Source organism: Lolium perenne, chromosome 7 (genome assembly GCF_019359855.2).
Source record: "Lolium perenne isolate Kyuss_39 chromosome 7, Kyuss_2.0, whole genome shotgun sequence".
NCBI lineage: Eukaryota > Viridiplantae > Streptophyta > Magnoliopsida > Poales > Poaceae > Lolium > Lolium perenne.
This window is the reverse complement of record NC_067250.2, coordinates 180940560-180964545: the sequence shown is the minus strand read 5'-3', so window position 1 is coordinate 180964545 and position 23986 is coordinate 180940560.

The window sequence follows — 23986 nt, the reverse complement described above, 5'->3', positions numbered from 1 at the left end:
ATGATCACTCCTCATAAATTGCCGCAGCCGGGCCCAAAGAATTTCCTCCGTCTTGCATCACCTCGATCACCTCCGAGCAATCACTATTTACTTCAAGCTTGGTGCATCCAATCTGACCAGCTATAAGTAGTCCGTCACGAAGGGCTCTTGCCTCGGCCATCGCAGCATCGCTGATGTTATCGATGTGGCAGCATTGTCCAGCTATGAAACATCCACGGTCATCTCGTATCACTGCACCTACCACTAGACGATGTATCCTCCAAGAAAGATGCATCAATATTAAGTTTGACGTACCCTTCTCTCGGACACTCCCAGCCCTGTCTCGGCCTCCCTCCGTTCTTCTTCTGCTGTAGTAATTTAGCGCGATGGCTGCAATAGTTTGGGCTGATCTCGATGGCTTCTGCACCTTCTCATCATGGACAATTTTGCGTCTCTCCCACCACATGTACCAGCATGCAGTAGCTAGCACTTCTCTGTGTCCTATGTCTTGCAGGTTTGGCATGGTAAACTCCTGCTCTCTCATCAAGGCCTCAAAGACTCCCGACCCTTCACGATCGGAGGGACAAGCCACATCAATTGTTGTGCTTAGGCCAAGATTTTCCCAGATTTCAACTACTCTTGGGCATTTGAAAAAAGCATGCGCCGTGTCTTTGCAGTGTACAGTACAGATTGGACAAACACTGCTCGTGATGATGTGTCTGTTTGCCAGTACAGCCCTACACGGCAAGGTCCCATGTAGAAATCTTCAGCAGAATATTTTTACTTTTGCCGAAACTTTAAGCGACCAAATGTTGTGCCATACTGGATTAACATAAGCAGATCCAACAACGTTTGTTCTCAGGATTTTACGCCCGTGTTAATGATACCACATTCTGCATGGTAAGCAGATTTGACAGAGAATATGCCGTTCTTTGTATAGTTCCATGATATGAAATCATCCATCATTCCCACGGCGAGCGGAATCTTCAGAATTCAATTAACACCGACAGAAAAGAAGATACTTCTTAGCCGTGCTTCATCCCAAGACCTGGTCTCTGGATTAATTAGTTTCGAGACCTTTGTTTGCATTGCTATACCCCGCGGAGTGACAATCTTCCTAGACGGGCTGCTCGGAATCCATGCATCGGTCCAGATATTAATTTCAGAACCATCTCCGACTCGCCATATATGTCCTCGTTTGAAGGTTTGAATTCCGCACCAGATGCTTTGCCCAGTGTACGAGGAGCCCTTCTTCATCTTCGCTTTCAGTAAATCGCCAAATGGGTAATACTTTGCTCTAAGCACTTGGGCACACAATGATTCTGGTTCACATAGTAATCTCCAGCATTGTCTTGAGAGCAATGCTAGATTGAAGCAGTGGAGATCCCTGAACCCCATGCCACCTTTATTTTTTGGCACACATATTTTCCACCACCGATGCATATGTTTCTGGTTGTCTTCGTCTCCCCGCGAGTAACGGGACATTGCATCGATCATCCCTTTTACTTGTTTCGGAAGTTTAAAGACTGACATAGCATATGCGGGGATAGCTTGAGCCACCGCCTTCAGCAAAATCTCCTTACCACCATAAGATAAAATTTTCTTTGTAGCCCGCAAGCCTGTTACAGCTTGTCAATTAGATCAGCAAAGCAATCCACTCTATCAAGACCAACAAGAGGTGTCAGCCCTAAATATTTCTCCGTGATAGCCTCTGTAAGAATATTTAGCAACACACATACCTCTTCCCTCATTGCTACAGGGTACATGGGCTAATATTTTTGTTTACTAGAATCCTTGCTCCTCAGCCATCCTCAGAGGCAGCTTATCCTGACGTGCCTCTGCATCATGTGCGTCTGTTCGCGTTCTGTGGGGTGAAAACTCTAGCCGCCACCCAATCCTCCTTCCTCGTTCGCGACCAATCCCGCTTGATCCCCGCGTCCTCCCTCCGCACCCAATCCCCACTCTCACTCCCCAATCCCCTCTGCTGCGTGAAATCCACCGTCGCCGTGCGCCTCCTCCTTCGCCGCTCCCTCCTCGTGCTGCTCCAGTCGTCGCCGGTGGTGGAGGGTGTTACAAACCCACTACACTAGTCACTTAACAACACCAGATTACAAGGATTTCAGTTAGCTGATTTGGGGATACAAGCAGAAGCAGGAGGATGGGGAATAGAGAAGATGATCTAGGGCAGAGAGGAGAGGAGTTCGCGGAGGAAGAAGCCGACGTTCGGTTCATTCGTGATCCAACTAGATGGGTTTCTCGTTGCCCCCTGATGCGTACATGTAGCAGCGCTGACTCCTGGAGGGTAGACTGGGCCAAGCCCATCGGCGATGATCCGTGATGGCAGCCCAAGTTGGGCCACATAGGCAAGGGTCATAACATTCCTCCCTTCTTAAATTTCGGCGTGTCCCCAAGCCTGAGGTCTTCGGATGATGACGAAGGGCTGATTTGCCAGGATCCCATGGAGCGTAAACTTGTTTGTCGAAGGAGTACACTTGGTTGGAGCAGCAGTCGTAGCCGACGATGATCTTGTTGGCGAAGGCGATGTAGTAGTGGTGGCCGACATGGACTGAGGTGGAGATGATGGCTTGGTTCAAGACATTCCTCCCTTCTTGAGAAAATGCTTGCCCACGACCAGAAGAGAGCTCCAGCTCATACCCAGCCCATGCTACCAACCAGATCTCAGATGCATACGCAAGTAACAGTGACAAACTCCACCAGACTTGATCAAAACTGTGTAGATGGGTGTGTTCTGAAGTAGTTCCCCATTTCTCATTGCTGTACCAAGCAAGCATGCAACCGTCCGAATCCCACAGACTCATGTTGATGTGGAAACACTCAACCAAGTGATAGTTGTCAAGACACGGAAACAGTTCATCAGTGCACATGGACCTCTCCATGCTGATTTTAGTGCACACTCGAAGCACACATGTGAAACAAGCTTCCAGCAGAATTTCCTTCATGCGAGCTAATGCACTTATATTGCATATGCATCTTCTAAGGCCTTTTCCCTGAAAGAAGCTTAGGAAAGTAACACTACCAAGATTTTTCTTGAATACTTGCTCCGTTGCATGGTTTTCACCACCACGAAGAAGAGCATAAGAAGTGTTAAGATCAACGGCAGGAAAAGATAGCTACTCAAATATATTAAATCCAGGTTCAGATATAGATGTGTTGCGCCCAGTGAAAATTTCAATCTCAAACCAACCGAGCAGCTGCATGTCAAGCACCTCCACTGCTATGTGGACATGATCCTATAGCAGCCAATATGTATAAACCATAAGCATAATCGATGAGAAAGTGTGCAGAAGCAGCCAACTCCAACGAATTAGTACTCCACTAATTTGAAATGCTTTTCTCATAGAACTCCAATGCATTGATATATGTAGAATTTCCAGGCACCCCTTAGTTGAGTAACGAGCTGCAAACCTCAATTTCTCAAGAGCTCTCGGTTCATTCCCGGACCAACAGCCAGTAATTTGCATATTAAAACTGCGTGGAGAACAACTAGAAAACAAAGACAGGACTAAACCATTGACCACGGCTTTCAAAGTAATTTCCATGGTATCTTGCCCCTGCCAAGTAGGAGCATACGAAATCGCACCGGCTTGCTGCATCCTTTGAATATCTATCGCCCATTCTTTAACTCTCCATAGCAGATCTTTGTAACACCCCTTCATGCTAGAATCCTTGGCAATAAGGAAACCAAGAGGGGTTAGGATGATAACCTGTAACTGCAGCATTCGTGACTCTAGAGTTGTACTGATTGTCACTCTCGGACCATTAGCTATACAGTGTTGCAAGTCAAAACTAGCAGCCTGACCAAGGATTTCCTTAAGCTTATGAAGTGATGAATTCTCACAAAGTGGTGGCCAAGGATGCCACACTCTAGTGTACTGATATTGTGCTTCTCCAGCCATGGCTTTAACTCAGCTTGACTGCTAGTAGAAACCCCCCAACACAATAACCTGATGGTGCAAATTAGGGGTGGCGGCTATGGTGGTTGTCGGTGATCTCCTGGGTCAATGTAGATGATGCCGACCATAGCAAAAGCCACTACGTCAACCCTCTCAAGCGACACAACATCATCCAGTCCATGACGCCATTGATGAGGTAGGCCAAGTACCGTGAGGTGCCAACACACTGAGTCGATGACACTGAAGGGCTTCAACTGCTTAGTGGCTGCGACATCCAGCGGTGTGGTAGCAGTACGAGGAATGGCCTCCAGAGTCACCAATGAGGAGGCGCCGCTGCTTGGGCATTCCGACGAACGGGTGGCGCGCAACGATGCAGCGTCACCAATGGCACTCGCTGCAGTTGCAACAAGTTTGGGCACGACATCGACAGTGGCCGTGGGCGACGTCAGTGTCGTTGCTGGAGCGAATGCAGGCCTCGACTCGATGGTATCACGGCGTGGGCCTTCCGTCGAACACCTAGTAGTCGTTGGAGCCGCAAGGCCGGTGGTTTCGACAACGCTGGTGTTGGAGCAGACTGGGGACGCGCCTGCGGTTGCAGATGAGCCTGGACCGGAGCTTGGGACTTCAACACCGAGTGCCAGTGCAGCCGTGGTGGTGTCACCGTGGCTCACGGTGACTGCACCTGTAGGCACTGCTGAAGTCATAAACGGTGATGCGTTCCTGCTCCTCATCATTTCCAAGATCTTGTCCAACTTCCGCTCGATCCTTTCCTTCTCGTCTTGAGTCATGACATCCCAATCACGAGCAGGACGAGGTTCACCCTCGGTGGTGATGGAGATCATGGTGGAGGTGGTGGAAGCGTGGGGAGATGGCTCTGATACCATAATGTTACGAACCCACTACACTAGTCACTTAACAACACCAGATTACAAGTATTTCAGTTAGCTGATTTGGGGATACAAGCAGAAGCAGGAGGATGGGGAATAGAGAAGAGGATCTAGGGCAGAGAGGAGAGGAGAGGAGTTCGCGGAGGAAGAAGCCGACGTTCGGTTCATTCGTGATCCAACTGGATGGGTTTCTCGTTGCCCCCTGATGCATATGTAGCAGCGCTGACTCCTGGAGGGTAGACTGGGCCGAGCCCATCAGCGATGATCCGTGACGGCAGCCCAAGTTGGGCCACATAGGCAAGGGTCATAACAGAGGGCCGCAAGCCGCTGCTTTGCTCGCTTGTGGAGAAGGAGAGGACTGGCTGGCTCCGTGGAGATGAGCCGTCCCTCCTCGTGCTGCTCCGGTCGTCGGTGGTGGAGGGCCGCAGGCCGCTGCTTTAGGCTTTAGGTGCACGGAGGACGGAGCAGCCCGGCTTCCAAAAGCTCCCGAGAAGGACTGGACCTGGAGTTGGACAGAGCACGGCGGCCAGGGGCGGAGCTAGTTGTGGAGCATGGAGCTCCCTATACTAGTCGGCATGGACACTGCCTTGCATCGGAGTACAACTTCCGCCATGTTACGAGTTTTTCCGCGTTTCTGATTTTGCCCCTCCGCCGAATGGGCGTCTGACTCGTCTCTCTCCTGCACCGCTCTCCTCCTCAGGCATCTCGCCGCTCTCCCGTCGCCACCCTCTCCCTCTCGCTGCCCTCTTCTCTCGCCGGCCCTGACCACCGCCCCTTGTTAAGAAGTCTAGTCCTTGTATATCTCTGTCTGTACGTGTCCGTATGTTGTACGATGTAATCTGATCCTTCTATATATAGTGGAGAAGACGTGAGGGCTGTTCACCCCACGCAAACCCTAAATCATCTATTTTCACTTGGTATCAGAGCCTTGCGCCGCCGCGGGCCCTCTTCCACGACCACGCCGATCCAATCGGAGTGCACCTCCGCGCCGCTGCGATCTCCCCACCGCGGCCTATGCGATGATGTCGTCCGCCCTCACGACGGCGAGCCTCGGCGCCCTTGCATCCTCTACATCGGCGTCCACTCCCGCGACAATCTCGCCCTCTGGCCTCATCCGGCTCGATCACAACAATTTCATGCTGTGGAAGGGCCTCCGTCTACCCAACCTCTCTGGCGCCGGTCTCCATGGATACCTCGACTCGACCGTGACCGCGCCGGCGAAGGAGATCACCACGGGGGAAGGCAGTGAGGCGGTGACCATCCCCAATCCCGCTTATCAACATTGGTGGACCCAAGACCAGAAGGTTCTGGGCTTTCTTCTCGGCTCCATGGAGCCAACCATCGCGTGCCAGCTGATCGGTTGCACAACTGCAGCCGAGGCGTTGGCATCAGTTCACGCCATGTTCGGCGCTCACAGCCGCGCGAACGTGCGGCACATCCGACGTCAGCTTCAGACCCTGCGGAAGGAGGACAAGCCCGCAGCTGAATATATGCACATGATGAAGTCCCTTGCCGACACCATGGCCGCCGCCGGTGTTCCTATCTCCAACGACGAACTCGTCGACTACATCATCACCAGGCTTGGCTCCGCGTTCAACTCCATCACGGCATCGCTCACTGTTGGCAACCAGTCTGTGCCCTACACCGCCTTCTACGCACACATCATCTCCTTCGAGGCCCTTCAAGCGCAGCAAGCTCAAGCCGAAGGGTGGACCTCTGATACGTCTCCAACGTATCTATAATTTCGGATGTTCCATGCTTATATTATGCCAATTGCAACATATTTTATATACACTTTATATCATTTTTATGCATTTTCCGGGACTAACCTATTAACAAGATGCCGAAGTGCCAATTCATGTTTTCTGCTGTTTTTGGTTCCAGAAAATCACTTCTGCAAATATTCTCGGAATTGCACGAAACAAAAGGCCAAGTCCCTATTTTCCAGCACCATCACGGAGTCCGAAGGAGAGACGAAGTGGGGCACCGAGGTGCCCACACCCCGTGCTCGCGCGGGTGGGCCCCAGGCCGCGCCACCAGGGGGTGTGGCCCCCTCGGGCCTCCACCGACGCCGCCCCTTCGCCTATTTATTCCCCCAACGCGAAAACCCTAATACCGAGAGTCATATTCTAGAAAGAGTTCCGCTGTCGCCGCCGTCGTCAACCCTAACTCGGGGGGTTCTGAAGCTCTTCCCGGCACCCTGCCTAAGAGGGGAATCATCACCGGAGGGCTCTACATCGCCATGCACGCATCCGGAGTGATGTGTGAGTAGTTCATACCTAGACTATGGGTCCATAGCAGTAGCTAGATGGTTGTCTTCTCCACTTGTGCCATCATATTTAGATCTTGTGAGCTGCCTATCATGATCAAGATCATCTTATTGTAATGCTACATGTTGTGTTTGCTGGGATCCGATGAATATTGATACTATGTCAAGCTGAATATTGTGTTATCATGTCTATGTCATTGGTGATCTTGCATGCTCTCCGTTACTAGTTGAAACTCTGGCCAAGTGAATGCTTGTGACTCCAAGAGGGATGCATGATAGTTGGGTTCAACCTCTATTTAATCTGGAATAGTGACAGCAAGTCCTAAGGTTGTAGATGTGTTGTTACCACTAGGGGTAAAACAGCAATGCTTTGTCTAAGGATGAATGTGTTGTTTACATTATGCACTTTACTTAATGCAATTGTCTGTTGCTTGCAACTTAATACTGAAAGGGGTGCTGATGCTAACCGGAAGGTGGACTATTTAGGCACAGATGCATGCTGGATAGCGGTCTGTGTACCTTGTTGTAATGCCCAAATGAATCTCATAGTCAACACTACACTTGCACATGCATGTTTATGCACTTATCAATATTGTCAATTGCCCAGCTGTAATTTGTTTACCCAGCATGTTAGTTATCTTATTGGAGAGACACCACTAGTGAACTGTGGACCCCGGTCCATTCTTTTACATCTGAAATACAACCTACTGCAATCATTGTTCTCTACTGTTTTCTGCAAGCAAACATCATTTTCCACACTATACGTTTAACCCTTTGTTTTCAGCAAGCCGGTGAGGTTGACACCCTCACTGTCTCGTCGGGGCAAAGTAGTTTGATTGTCTTGTGTGCAGGTTCCACGTCAACTATATGCACAGAAGTTTTCTGGCGCCATTGCCGGGGAAATTACGAAGCTTCTGAGGCTGAGCAACTTGACCTCCCCTACGACGCAAGTTTTCTTGCACCATTGTCAGGGAGCTCAACATCCCCATCAACGCCCAAGTTTTCTGACGCCGTTGACACCTTCTGGCAATCGTTGATTTCCTACTGGTTCGATAAACCTTGGTTTCATACTGAGGGAAGACTTGCTGCTGTACTCATCAAACCTTACACTTGAGGTATCCTGACGAACGTGTACTTCACACGCATCAACCTCGTCCGCCAATGCCGTCGCGCGCCCTGCACCTCCTGCTCCGGGCGGCAATGGCGGCTATCGCCCCCAAGGCAGCAGCAGCCCTTATGGTGGAGGCTACGGTGGCGGCAACCCCTACGGTGGTGTGGGCAACAACCCCTACGGGGGCAGCACTGCATATGGAGGCGGCAACTACGCCCATGAAGGCGGCAATCCCTACGGTGGTGATAACCGTGGCGGCGAAAATCCCTACGGTGGAGACAACCGTGGTGGCGGAAACACCTACGGTGGAGACAACTGTAATGGCGGCGGTGGCCGCAACGGTGGTGGCCGTGGTGGCGGCGGTGGCCGCAATGGAGCAGGAGGACGTCAACGGTGGCGCCCACGCTGTGGCTACTGCGGCTATTGGGGGCACCTTGCCACCGATTGTCGTCGTGCAGCGGAGGACAACCGCTCCAACAACTAGCGCTCCGGCAACTCCGCTTCAACGAGTAGAGGCGAAAACTCACACTGGCATCTGGACACCGGCGCCACGGATCACCTGACGAGCGAACTCGAGCGCCTTCAGTTTTATGAGCGATATGGTGGCAAGGATCAAGTGCAAGTGGCTAATGGTTCAGTTTTGTCAATTTCGCATATTGGTTATTCGAATCTAGCCGGTTCATCACTTCATCTAAAAAATGTTCTTCATGTTCCCCATATTAGCAAACATCTCCTTTCCGTGTTTCGTCTTGTTTCCGATAATGACATGTTTGTTGAATTTCACCGTCATGCTTTCTTTGTTAAGGACAAGGCCACGGGGAGAATCGTCCTTCAAGGTAGAAGCTGTGGAGGGCTCTATCCTATTCCGTTTGGCAAAGAGTCGTCCACCTCCGCGCGTCATGCCTCCGCTAGTGTCAAGGTCACTCCATCGCAGTGGCATCAACGTCTCGGTCATCCGTCAAATAATGTAGTGCAATCTATTGTTAGAACAAATGAGCTTTCCTGTTCGTCTTCAGACAGTTTATCCCTCGTGTGTGATGCATGTCAGCGTGCTAAAAGTCATCAGTTACCGTATTCTTTGTCATCTCATGTTACTACCATGCCTCTTGAGTTAATACATACTGATGTTTGGGGTCCGGCACGTGCTTCTTCAGGGGGGGGGGGTACAAATACTATGTTAGCTTTGTTGATGATCATTCTCGTTTTTGCTGGATTTATCTCCTCAAGAACAAGTCGGATGTTGAGCAGATTTTTTATGCTTTCCAGGCCCATGTTGAGCGCCTTCTGAACACCAAAATAAAGGCTGTCCAATCTGACTGGGGTGGCGAATACCATCGTCTCCATCAGTACTTTCAGCGCACGGGAATCTCACACCGTGTGTCCTGCCCACACACATCCCAACAGAACGGGATCGCTGAGCGTAAACACCGTCATCTGGTTGAAACAGGTCTTGCCCTGCTCGCCCATTCATCACTTCCTCTCCACTTTTGGGATGAGGCTTTCTTAACGGCGTGCTACCTTATCAACTGTATGCCTACACTTGTTCTTAAAAATGAGACGCCTCTTTTCCGACTTCTCCAGGTCCAGCCAAACTATTCTTTTCTTCGCATCTTTGGGTACATATCTCAAGAATATGCGTGATTTTTTCAGGATTTTTGGAATTTTCTGCAGGGAGAAAAGCTCAAAATCGTGACAGCTAAAAATCTGTTACTGCGCAGAAATCCAAATCTTGCATCAACTTTCAATGTAGAACTTTACTTGGCACAACATTGCGATAAAATAAAGATACAAAGGAGTTGCTACAGAAGTAAACAACACCTTGACTCAAAGAAAACAAAAATAACAGCAAATAAAAATGATGGGTTGTCCCCCATAAGCGCTTTTCTTTAGCGCCTTTCAGCTAGGCGCAGAAAGTGAAAATCAAGTGTTATCAAGAGAAGAAGCATCAACATCATAACTTGCTCTAACAATAGAGTCAAAAGGTAACTTCATTCTCTTCCTAGAGAAGTGTTCCATACCTTTCTTGAGAGGAAATTGGTACCTTATATTACCTTCCTTCATATCAATGATGGCACCAACAGTTCGAAGAAAAGGTCTTCCCAAAACAATAGGACAAGATGCATTGCATTCAATATCCATAACAACAAAATCAACAGGGACAAGGTTATTGTTAACCGTAATAAGAACATCATTAACTCGCCCCAAAGGTTTCTTCATAGCATTATCAGCGAGAAAAACATCCAAATAACAATGTTCCAAAGGTGGCAAATCAAGAATATCATAAAGCTTCTTGGGCAAAACCGAAATACTTGCACCAAGATCACACAAGGCATTGCAATCAAAATCATTCACCTTTACCTTAATGATGGGTTCCCAACCATCCTCTAATTTCCTAGGAATAGAAGCTTTAAGTTTCAACTTCTCCTCCCTAGCTTGCAAAAGAGCATTTGTAATATGCTTTGTAAAAGCCAAATTAATAGTGCTAGCATTGGGACTTCTAGCTAGCTTTTGCAAGAACATAATAACTTCAGAGATGTTACAATCATCAAAATCAAAATCATTATTGTCAATGGTGGTGGAACCATTGTCTCCAATAGTTTGAAAAATTTCAGCACTTTTATCAGAAAAAGTTTCAGCAGTTTTAGCCAATTTCAAACGCTTTGCAGAAGTGGTAGAGACATTACCAACACCAATAACATTACCATCAATAGTAGGAGGCTTACTAGCATTACTAGTGGTGGTGATAGTACAAACTCTAGCTATACTATTCTCTTTTTCAAGTTCTTCCTCTTTTTCCCACCTAGCATGCAATTCAGCCAACATCCTAATATTGTTATCAATTCGAACTTGGATGACATTTGTTGTAGCAAATGACTTATCAATACCTTTAACTTCATTAGGCATAACTTTCAGTTTTAGAATTTCAACATCATGAGCAAGAGTATCAACTTTAGAAACAAGAACATCAATTTTTTCAAACTTTTCCTCAACAGTTTTATTGAAAACTTTTTGTGTGCTAATAAATTCTTTAAGCATAGCTTCAAGTTCAGAGGAAACACTTCTATTGTTGTTGTAGGAATTACCATAAGAATTGCCATAACCATTTGAAGGATAAGGCTTATAATTATTGCTACCAAAATTATTCCTATAAGCATTGTTGTTGAAGTTGTTGTTTTTAATGAAGTTCACATCAACATGCTCTTCTTGAGCAACCAATGAAGCTAAAGGAATATTATTAGGATCAACATGAGATCTACCATTCACAAGCATAGACATAATAGCATCAACCTTATCACTCAAGGAGGAGGTTTCTTCTACAGAATTTACCTTCTTACCTTGAGGAGCCCTTTCGGTGTGCCATTCGGAATAGTTGATCATCATATCATCAAGTAGCTTTATTGCTGCACCTAAAGTGATGGACATAAAGGTACCTCCAGAGGCTGAATCCAATAAGTTCCTTGAGGAAAAATTTAATCCTGCATAAAAGGTTTGGATGATCATCCAAGTAGTCAGTCCATGAGTGGGACAATTCTTCACCAAAGATTTCATTCTTTCCCAAGCTTGAGCAACATGTTCATTATCAAGTTGTTTAAAATTCATAATGCTACTTCTCAAGGATATAATTTTAGCAGGAGGATAATATTTCCCAATGAAAGCATCTTTGCATTTTGTCCAAGAATCAATACTATTTCTAGGCAAAGAAAGCAACCATTCTTTAGCTCTTCCTCTCAAGGAGAAAGGAAAAAGTTTCAGTTTTATAATATCCCCATCCATATCCTTATACTTTTGCATCTCACAAAGTTCAACAAAATTATTAAGATGGGCAGCAGCATCATCAGTACTAACACCAGAAAATTGCTCTTTCATAACAAGATTCAATAGAGCAGGTTTAATTTCATAAAAGTCTGCCTTAGAAGCAGGTGGAGCAATGGGAGTGCATATGAAATCATTGTTGTTTGTGCTAGTGAAGTCACACAACTTGGTGTTCTCAGGAGTACTCATTTTTGCAAGAAAAACTAACAGACATAAATAACAAAAATAACAAGTAACTAATTTTTTTGTGTTTTTGATAAAGAGAGCAAACAAGACTAAATAAAAATAAACTAAGCAAGACAAATAACAAAGTAAAATGATTGGGTGTGAGAGACTCCCCTTGCAGAAGCAACTTGATTTCCCCGGCAACGGCGCCAGAAAAAGTGCTTGATGCGTGTAACGTCACGCGTCAGTTGGGAACCCCAAGAGGAAGGTATGATGAGTGCAGCAACAAGTTTTCCCTCAGTACGAAACCAAGGTTATCGAACCAGTAGGAAATCGAAGTTGCTTTGAAGGTGTCAATGGCGCCAGAAAATGTGCTAGTGTCGTAGGGGAGGTCTGACTCGTCGACTTGGAACCTGCACAACACAATCAAACTACTTTGTCCCAACTTAACAGTGAGGTTGTCAATCTCACCGGCTTGCTGAAAACAAAGGATTAGACGTATAGTGTGGAAGATGATGTTTGCTTGCAGAGAATGTAAGAGAACAATGATTGCAGTAGGTTGTATTTCAGATGTAAAAGAATGGACCGGGGTCCACAGTTCACTAGTGGTGTCTCTCCAATAAGATAACTAACATGCTGGGTAAACAAATTACAGCTGGGCAACTGACAATTGATAAGTGCATATAACATGCATGTGTGAGCTATGGTGTCTACTATGAGATTCATTTGGGCATTACGACAAAGTACATAGACCGCTATCCAGCATGCATCTATGCCTAAATAGTCCACCTTCAGGTTAACATCCGTACCCCTTCCAGTATTAAGTTGCAAGCAACAGACAATTGTATTAAGTAATGTGCATAATATAAACAATACATTCATCCTTAAACAAAGCATTGTTGTTTTACCCCTAGTGGCAACAACACATCCACAACCTTAGAACTTGTTGTCACTATCCCAGGTTAAATAGAGGTTGAACCCAACTATCATTCATAAATACTCCCTCTTGGAGTCACAAGTATTCACTTGGCCAAGGCTTCAACAAGTAACGGAGAGCATGCAAGATCACAAATGACATAGATATGATAACACAATATTCAGCCCCACATAGGTATCAATATAAGTCGGATCCTAGCAAACACAACATGTAGCATTACAATAAGATGATCTTGATCATGATAGGCAGCTCACAAGATCTAAACATGATGGCACAAGTGGAGAAGACAACCATCTAGCTACTGCTATGGACCCATAGTCCAAGTAGGAACTACTCACGCATCACTCCGAAGGCGGGCATGGCGATGTAGAGCCCTCCGGTGATGATTCCCCTCTCCGGCAGGGTGCCGGGAAGAGCTTCTGGAACCCCCCGAGTTAGGGTTGACGACGGCGGCGGCGGCGAATATGTTCTGGATGAAAGGCTCGGTGCTTTAGGGTTTTCACGACTCAGGGAATAAATAGGCGAAGGGGCGATGTCGGCGGACCCCCGAGGGGCCCAGTCCGCGTGGCGGCGCGGTTCAAGGGGGGGCTGCGCCGCCCTGTGGCTTGGCTGCCTCATGGCTCCCCTTCGTGTCTCCTTCGGACTCCGTGTACGTGCTGGAAAAATAGGGACCTGGCCTTTTGTTTCGTGCAATTCCGAGAATATTTCCAGAAGTAACTTTCTGAAACCAAAAACAGCAGAAAACAGGGAACTGGCACTGTGGCATCTTGTTAATAGGTTAGTCCCAGAAAATGCATAAAAGTGATATGAAGTGTATACAAAACATGTAGCAAATGGTATAATATAAGCATGGAACAGCAGAAATTATGGATACGTTGGAGACGTATCACCCACCCGGGGTTAATATCGTTGGCAGTAAGTGGATCTTTAAAACCAAGCGCCGTCCTGATGGCAGCATTGACAAACACAAGGCTCGTTTGGTGGCTCGCGGTTTCACTCAGCAGCATGGGATCGACTATGGTGATACTTTCAATCCGGTTGTGAAACCTGCGACTGTTCATCTTGTGCTCTCGCTTGTAGTCTCTCGTGATTGGAGTCTTCGGCAAGTGGATGTTAGCAATGCATTCCTTCATGGGTTTTTGACTGAAGATGTTTATATGCGACAGCCGCCAGGTTTTGAGGACGCCAGATACCCCTCACATGTGTGCAAACTCCAGCGGTCTATTTATGGTCAGTCACCGCGTGCCTGGTATGCCTGTTTGAGTCAGCTTCTTTATCAGCTTGGTTTTTCTGCTTCAAAGGCCGACACCTCCTTGTTCTTTTTCTCTCGGGATGGCATTCAGATTTATATGTTGGTCTATGTCGATGATATAGTCATTGCTGGTTCCACTTGCGAGGCGGTTGATCGCCTTGTACATGCCCTGGCTGCTGCTTTTCCTATTAAAGATATGGGTAAGCTGGATTACTTCCTTGGCTTGGAAGCTTCTTACAATTCAGGGGGCATGACATTGACTCAGCGGAAGTATGCACTGGATCTTCTCCACAGAGTCAATATGGAGAATTGTAATCCTACTTCCACTCCTCTGTCAACTTCGGAGAGGTTGGCTCGTGAACACGGGTGCTGTACTTAGTAGATAATGCATTCAGGTACCGTAGTGTTGTTGGAGGCTTGCAGTACCTGACCCTTACTCGACCAGATATTTCATTCGCGGTGAATAAGGTGTGTCAGTTTTTGTCTCGGCCCACTGAAACTCATTGGGAAGCGGTTAAGCGAATTTTGCGATATTTTAAAGGGACTCTCCAGGTTGGCTTGCAGTTTCGGAGATCCTCATCTTCATGCATTAGCATTTTTACTGATGCAGATTGGGCTGGCTGTCCAGATGATCGTCGCTCCACTAGTGGTTTTGCTATGTTTGTTGGACCGAACCTTATTTCCTGGATTCGAAGAAACAACCCGCAGTCTCGAGATCTAGTACCGAGGCTGAGTACAAAGCCTTGGCAAATGGGGCTGCTGAAGCAATATGGGTCGATTCTCTTCTTAAAGAGCTTGGGGTAACTCAATAGCGTTCACCCATACTATGGTGTGACAATATTGGGGCTACATATCTGACGGCAAATCCAGTCTTTCATGCTCGGACAAAACACATTGAGATAGATTTCCACTTTGTGCGTGAACGAGTAGCAGCGGGTCTATTGGATGTCAGATTTATTTCCACTAATGATCAGCTGGCTGATGTATTCACTAAACCAGCCACTAGACAGATGCTAGACAGGTTTAAGACCAATCTCAACCTAGTTAGAGGTTTAGATTGAGGGGGTGTGTTAAGAAGTGTAGTCCTTGTATATCTCTGTCTGTACGTGTCCGTATGTTGTACGATGTAATCCGATCCTTCTCTATATATAGTGGAGAAGACGTGAGGGCTGTTCACCCCACGCAAACCCTAAATCATCTATTTTCACTCCCCTCATCACCTATCGTATTCTTCACCGACGCTGCACACCCCTAACCCCAGAAACCCGCCTGCGCGAGAGATTTTGATGCCAAAGGTGGCATTTTTATTCGCCGGAGATGCATGCGCTGCTAGGCGAGGACGCGGTGGATCTCCGTGCGCCGGTCCCCGATCTGCTATCTGGAGAAGCGGATCTGTAGCTGGTGGGCGTCGCGCGGCATGCAGGCATGCTCCAAGAAACCCGAGGCGACCGGCGAGAGCGACGGCGAGCTGGCTCCCCTCCTCCTCGTGCTTCTTCGGCAAGCTCCCCTCCGCCGTCGGATCCTCCCGCCGCGACACCGGCGCAGCCCCTTCATGAAGGAGACGGCCATCGGGAGAAGGGGCTCCTCATGGAGGACGACGACGACGGACGCGGCGGCGGTTTCTCCTCGCTCCCCAAGAAGTTCATCCATCCTCTGGGGCACCAGACGCAACCAGAAGCCCGTCGTCTCCGTCAACGTAAGAAATCAAATTCCCCCTCTTCAATCATTCTTCGCTTCTATTTCTTTCCGTGATTCATTCAAGGACTATGCTGGCTTGAACTGAACCGATCGATTGTTCCTCTCCGGCCACCTGCAGATAAAAAGGGAGGAGATCAAGTCCTATGGATCAGGCTGCAGTTGGACGCCGTCCACGCACCACAAGGAGAGACAGGAGGAGCAGCGACCGACGTGAAGACACCTTTGTCGTCCGGTATGGCATATCCTCTCTCTCTGTATTTGTAGATCATGCTTGAACACTCGAGCACTCTGTAGATATTGTCTCTGTACGTGGTAGGTTGCTTGCTTGTTTTAGTTTGCTTGTGCATCTGTACTCATGCTTGTACTCTGATGACACGAACGTGTTAAAGTGAATGAACTGGCACAGTTTGTTTGCTTGCACTGTTAACTGTTAACTGAACATGAAAATCATCTCTGTTAGTGTTAACTGAACATGAAAATCATCTCTGTTAGTGTTAACTGAACATGAAAATCAACTTCTAATCTGCCTGCATTTCTTGTCATCTCTTTTACATCTTCCACCATTGCTCATGCAAAGAAAATGCATTGCCACATAGGCAGCATATTTCTGCTCGTCAGTGAGCAGCTTTCTTGTTTTCTTTGGTTGATGCACACCTACAACAAATAAATAAACCAAGAAATAGTTCAAGTTAGCTTGCTTGCTAGGAGTTTTGATATTGTGCTTGAAATTGCTAGGAGTAAGATAAATAAAAGGAGTACCTGCATTTTGACCTGCTATATTTTCTTCTTCGAGCATATTTTCTCCTTCTTCAATGAGCATATCTAAGTTTAGATAGGAAACTCAAGTTAGTGACAAATTCAGTGTCATATTGACAAGTGCATGCATGAAAAATTATTGCTTGCTTTTCAGTTTAGAGCTCCTTGGTGGCGAGTTCAGTTAAATACTTCTTGCTTTTTCAGTTAAATGAATTACTGCTGTAACTTGCTTGCTGCCAGAAATATTGATGTTGAATCACAACACAAACTGGAACCATTGTGTAGATGTATCCGTGTTTAACAAAGAAAATAGACACATGAGCATGAAAACTCCATATTCAGTGTTCTTGCACAGAATTATGATGATTCAGTGTGTTGCTAATTCGTTTGTCAACATTTAGTGTGGAGTGTGTTGCCTGAATGATGTGTTCCTACTAGTAGATCGTGTACTGTGCAGCGGAGTAGCAGAGTATCAGTGCACTAGGAGTACTACTGTAAATGAAATAAAACTTGCTTGTTCTCTTTGGTTGCTGCAAATCGTCATCTTCTTTGCTAACAACATAACATGCCAATCTCACACTATTGCACCTGTCATTTCAGAACTAAACTTGCTGCTTGTGAAGATGAACGTGGGATTATACCTTCATTTTCAGGTATGTTGCCTACTTCTTCTTCTTCGTCAGGTGGACTGAAATTCAAATCAATGAGCACCATAGTTACAGATTTGGTTCACTGATTGCAGTGGCCGACAACGTTGGGCGAGGAGCTGGTGAACTTGAGATCCTTGGTGGCGAGCTCCTGAGGGAGAGCTCCTTGGTGGTGAGTTCCTGATGGAGAGATCCTTGGTGGCGAGCTCCTGCCGGCGATGCTGGACCTGGGCGCTTTGTTCTCTATCCTGGGAGCGAGCTGCCGCTGGGAGTAGCTGGTGAACTTGAGATCCTTGGTGGCGAGCTCTTGATGGAGAGCTCCTTGGTGGTGGCAAGCTCCTGATGGAGAGCTCCTTGGTGGCGAGCTCCTGCCGGAGATCCCAGCTCCAGGCGCTGGCCCAGCGAGGTTCTGGCCGGCGGCGATCCCAGCTCCAGGCGCTGGCCCAGCGAGGTTCCTGGCCAGCGGCGATCCCAGCTCCAGGCGCTGGGCAGCGAGATCCCGATCCAGCAGAGGCGATGCCTGATCTGAAATTCAAATTTCCTGGTCCGCTCGATCTGCGAAGCGTTTTCACTTCGGGATGGCAGTACATGTAATATTGGTGATTAAGCATGGGCAAAATGGTCATTTGTGCGATCTTGGGGGCTGTCGGAATATTCCTTTAACGTCTTACTTTGTGAAACAGAGGGAGTAGTTCGTCCACAGCAGCTGGGGCTCGAGATCTTCTCTGGCTGGAGGCACGGGTAGAGCTCCTCTTTTCCTTCTTGGCTTTTCTCTTTTCTTCCTCAAATTGTATTTACATTTATTGAATTACTGTGTGTTTTGCCTAATATCTCTTATCTTCTTTGAGATAAATGTCAGTTCATGCTGCTCCGGCAAAGTCTCAACGGAGCTACACTTCCTCCTTGCTCAGGTCTGTATATGTACCTCACTCTCCTTTTTCATGTCGTGTATTGATTTTGTTGGAACTATCCTAGCTAGCTCTACCTCTTTTTTCTGCATGCCTGTGTTGAATTCTCTGAACATTTGGTAAAAATGGATGGCTTTGATGCAGTTGCTCCTTGCAATTTTTCTTCCCTGAATTTTTGTACTCCGTATCAGATTGGGCAGAAATGACTTTGATTGAGCTGGATAGATAATTTTTATTAGCAAATATGTCAACTGTTGTCTGTGATTGTTTATCTAGAATATTGCTTCTCTACATACATTCAGCTCGATTTTCATTCATGTCTACCTTTCTGGGTCATATTAAAATGGTTCTTGGCTAATCGGGTTATCGTTATTTAACTTTCTATTTACATGAATAGCTCCAACTCCATGGTAATATTATTGTTTAGCTCCCAGTAATTGCAGTTTATATTTTGTGGTGACCTGGCAAGGTTCTTTAGCAAGTGGTAGAAAACATTTTTTCTGAAGGCGTCCGCATTTTTTAGAACTTATTTCATATTGAAAAATTCTTTTAGTGACATGGGCCTTTTCTGATGCTATGAAACATTGTTAAACAGACCTACCAGATCAAGAGATAACACTTCATGTGTGCTATGACTATTGTTCCATTAATTGAAAATTTGACGGCCTGCTTTACAAATTGCTAATTAAAATGTAGCGGAATCTTCTACTGTGACACACACTTCTCTCTAAAATGCTTAACTAGATGTCACAGTGCATTTTTTTATTATCCCCCCCTTTTCAGCCCGAATAAATAAAGGGAAGTTTCTACTGCTGATAAAAAGTTCAGGCATGGGACACATAATATATCATCTCTTGGATGCATTCTAGGGATTTAAAAGCTGAGGTGAGGTCTCGACATTCCATAACCTTTATTTTCTGGCTATTGGTGGATTATAAGCGATTATTAAATTAAATCGTACGCCTTCTTTCAACTAAATGTTAGGCAAGGTCACCAGAACCATGACGTGACTATGCAGACATAATAACCAAGTGTTGGATTATCCTCATTCTTAATATTCCATAATGTCTACTTTTCTAGCTTACGATATACCTTCAGTTGTACAATATTATGCCTCTCTCAGCTATTAAAAATGTGCTTAATATTGCCCTGATTCTCCTCGCTTATGAGAGTCAAGTTATAGTTGATACAATATAAGAATGATTCTTGGACACATATTTGTTTATCAAATGCTATTTCACTTCTCTATTCTAAAACCAATGCTGATTTCAGTTCACACTTGTTTCCGAGATCAGTTTATATATTGCTCTTCTCAGGGTAAGAAATAAATAGAAGAAGAAGTACTGTAGTGGTCCTGTGGATCCGTTGGGACATTCGGCATATATGAATTATATCTCATAATGCTCCCTTAGTTTTGGGGTTAATGAAATAAAGAGAAGTCTCCTCAAGTAGAGCTCTGTTTTTTTCCGTTGTGTTCAGTATCTTCTGTACATTTGAGGTTTCAGTGTATACCTATGATATTTGAATACTGTATGATTGTGTGTGTTTTGGATTGATTACATAGCTGTGGAAATATAGTTATAATATTTTGTGTTTAGAATTGGTAGGGTTGCCTCTAAAAAAGAATTGGCAGGGTTGCTTCTACGTCAAAGATAGCAAAAAAGTAATGTATTATGCTTACATTAAGATTATTAAATATTTGACTTAGGGCCATTGCATGTCTCCTATTTTTTCCTAGCTTTCATTTTTTAAAGAAGACTGCCAGCAATTTAGCCCATTTGCTGATTAATAATTCAAAACATGTCGCGTCAATGTATTTTCTATCTTCTTCAGTACTTTCTTAAGTCCATGTTGGTAAACTAAGCAGCAATCTATTTACAAACATGATGTGCTTAGCTAAGATTGTAAATATTCAGTTGTAGTTTCAACAAATGAATATGAAACTTGGAATCATTTGGATTGCAACAGAGACTTCTACATTTCTATTGCAGCTATAATCAGAGATCTTCTTATGACAATAAATTTGCCATAACTTAGACATTTTCCCCAATCCTGTGTTGACCGAGTTTTGGTTCGCAGAGTCTTGGTGCGGCAAACATGAGGACCGTGGCGTGATGGAACAGGCATGAGCATGACGATGAAGAACACGGGCTTGGATTGGGGAGTGACTGCAGATGTTAAGATGCCATGATGAGGTTCTCCCACTCCCTATTTGATTATGAAATAGGCCTACACCTGAATTGGGCATCATAGATTGCACTATCTTACCATTTTTTCTTCTGGAACTTGTCCATTTGAGCTTTCATTATCACATTGTTCTGAATTTTGACCAGGTAATGTGATCTGAATGTTCTAGGGAAGTACACAGTTTTTTTTGGGAGGATACAGATGAATGGAAGTTGTAAAGAGTGTTCACGTTTTCAGACTGAAGAGCAGGAGGTTGTTGATGAGTCAGATTCAGTAAGAGTAGATACATGACAAGAGTTCACTCTGCTCGCATGTAGGTAAATGAAAAAATACAAAGATTTAACTGTTTTCAAGGTCCAATAAGTTCATGCATTTTCCTTTGTATGTTTTTCCATTTATGACACGTGTCAAATTTCCATGATTTTGTATCACTGTCAATGCAAAACCTTGCTTTTCCTATAAAACTCAAAGATTTCGTTTATTTCCCATGTTATCTGCATAAAAATACTTGGTGGACTATTCCCTATTTAATTGGAGGTCCAAACTGAAAAATAATAGCCTATTTTATTTCCATGAAAAACTAAATGATGGAAGTATGAAATATATTTAGGCTTCAAGAACATGATGAGGGAGCTGCATATCTAACTCGAGACAATTTCTGTGTTGGCTTTTGACTAGGACAATTGCTTGATATTACTCCAGGCCGTGCATCCATTTGTTCGTGCAACGTCTCAGCTTTATTTACATTATAATACTAATGATATCATGTAGGTTATGCATATACTGCGAGCTATTTGGCTATGTATTAGCATCAGGTATACTAATATTTCATGTTATTTCTCCAGTCTTCACTTTGGCATATCGTCTCACTTTTGGTTTTTTCCATCTATATGTAAATGGCATTATCCACACAAGCAATGAACCTCCCTACGGGTGTATATTTTTATTCACATGACAGGTTGTGACGACGCGGTGGGCAACCTGGGTCTGGTCGTTTTCCATGATTATAGCGTATAAAATTCCCTGAATTGTAGAGAAGTGTGTAGACGCAATTTGTTGTACACAGGGAAGCAAACTCATTAGGTTTCCAAAAAAACTTCTTGTAGATACTGGAAGATATTATACCGTGTGGTGACAAGGAAGCAAAATCAATTGTTTACAAGTAATATAAAGAACCATGGTTCTAGAGATCATGATTTTGGATTTGGTGATAGACATGTGTGGTTTTAGTGATCTGATGGTTTGGATCAAACATCGATTGAACGGTCAGATTCTGAGGCAAGTACTGCATATCAACATAACTTTATTTTTTGATATAAAAAACAAAGCTGTATATTCTAACCATAAAAGTATTGCATATTAGGTTCAGTAAAGTATTCAACCACCAAGAGCGGAGTAGAAAAAATCCATCAGGCCATCATTCCATTTCACATCAGATTGAACATACCAGTGACAAAAACGAACAAGATAGTAAGAGCGACCTCTGTTTCTTGCCAGCATGTAGAGTATGATAGGAATCATTCTTTTCATGTATGGAGCCATTCTTTTTCCTGTATGGGGTGACAATGACATATATTTTTATATTGAATGTCCCAGAAGGGACGCGACTATGACATCTTAAAAGTATTTGCTTGCACTAATTTGACAAATGAAAGTTATTCTGATCTATTCCCTCACGTACTCTTGAGTTTTATTTGCCATGCGTTCTTGTTTACATTGTTGCTTGTCCAAGGCAATACCAGGATAATAAGAGTATTACTCTTTGAACTTACATCGATCTATCTGCCCACTTTTCATCAAGTTTTTCATTTGCAAATACAACATCAAAGTATTTTTTTTCAACATATACAAACATGCATCGACAATGATAGTACTACTACTTATGGTACCAATACAAACCGAGTGGAGAGTTTTTGCTCCCGGGCACCGCTGCTCCCTCCCATTTAAAGAAATCTAAAAACATATTTATATGATTTTAAAAATTCTGAAAAAAATCAGGGGATAGTTAATGATATATCCTATAAACGTGTAAAATATCAAATTCAAATAAGTTGTATTTTGAGCTACACAAAAATAACAAAAATGTGGATCTAAGTATACATATTTTCAAATCTCTAAGTTTGATCAGATTTGTTATTTTTGTTGAGGCCAAAATATAAAGTATCTTGATTTGACAATTTACACGTTGTTGGTATATATCATCAACTACATCCATATTTTTTTTCAGAATTTTTAAAGCTCACAAATATGATTTCCAATTTTTTTAAATGGGAGGGAGCAGTGGTGCCCGGGAGCAAAATGCCTTTTCCGACAAACCCCAATAATTTGTATTCGGACCGGTCATTCGACTGCATCTAAGTATTACGTCTTTATGCCTCCCGGTTCCTTATTAACAGCCCTAAGATCATGGGATCTCAATTCCTTGAAAACAAATGCCCCTCTCTGTTAGAAAAAAGAGCTCCGCGCCTTAGATCCATCAAGAACAAAGAACGACAAAGTTAAATGTCTAAATAGTTCAAAGGCCACATTTTTGTTACTACTTAGCCAACATGAAACAACATCACGAGATAAAATGTATGGCTCTAATTCAGGCCCGATTGTGGCACCCGCCCCAATGGAAGAATAAGAATGATAATCATAAGAAAAGGAGCATGGCTACAATACAGTCTTGCTTCTGGCATTTGATACGTCTCCAACGTATCCATAATTTCTGCTGTTCCATGCTTATATTATACCATTTGCTACATGTTTTGTATACACTTCATATCACTTTTATGCATTTTCTGGGACTAACCTATTAACAAGATGCCACAGTGCCAGTTCCCTGTTTTCTGCTGTTTTTGGTTTCAGAAAGTTACTTCTGGAAATATTCTCGGAATTGCACGGAACAAAAGCCCAGGTCCCTATTTTTCCAGCACGTACACGGAGTCCGAAGGAGACACGGAGTGGGGCCACGAGGCGGCCAAGCCACATGGCGGCGCGGTTGCCCCCTTGGCCGCGCCGCCACGTGGGTTGGGCCCCTCGGGGGTCCGCCGACATCGCCCCTTCGCCTATTTAATCCCCGAGTCGTGAAAACCCTAAGGCACCAAGCCTTTCATCCAGAACATATTCGCCGCCGCCGCCGTCGTCAACCCTAACTCGGGGGGTTCCAGAAGCTCTTCCCGGCACCCTGCCGGAGAGGGGAATCATCACCGGAGGGCTCTACATCGCCATGCCCGCCTCCGGAGTGATGCGTGAGTAGTTCCTACTTGGACTATGGGTCCATAGCAGTAGCTAGATGGTTGTCTTCTCCACTTGTGCCATCATGTTTAGATCTTGTGAGCTGCCTATCATGATCAAGATCATCTTATTGTAATGCTACATGTTGTGTTTGCTGGGATCCGACTTATATTGATACCTATGTGGAGCTGAATATTGTGTTATCATATCTATGTCATTTGTGATCTTGCATGCTCTCCGTTAC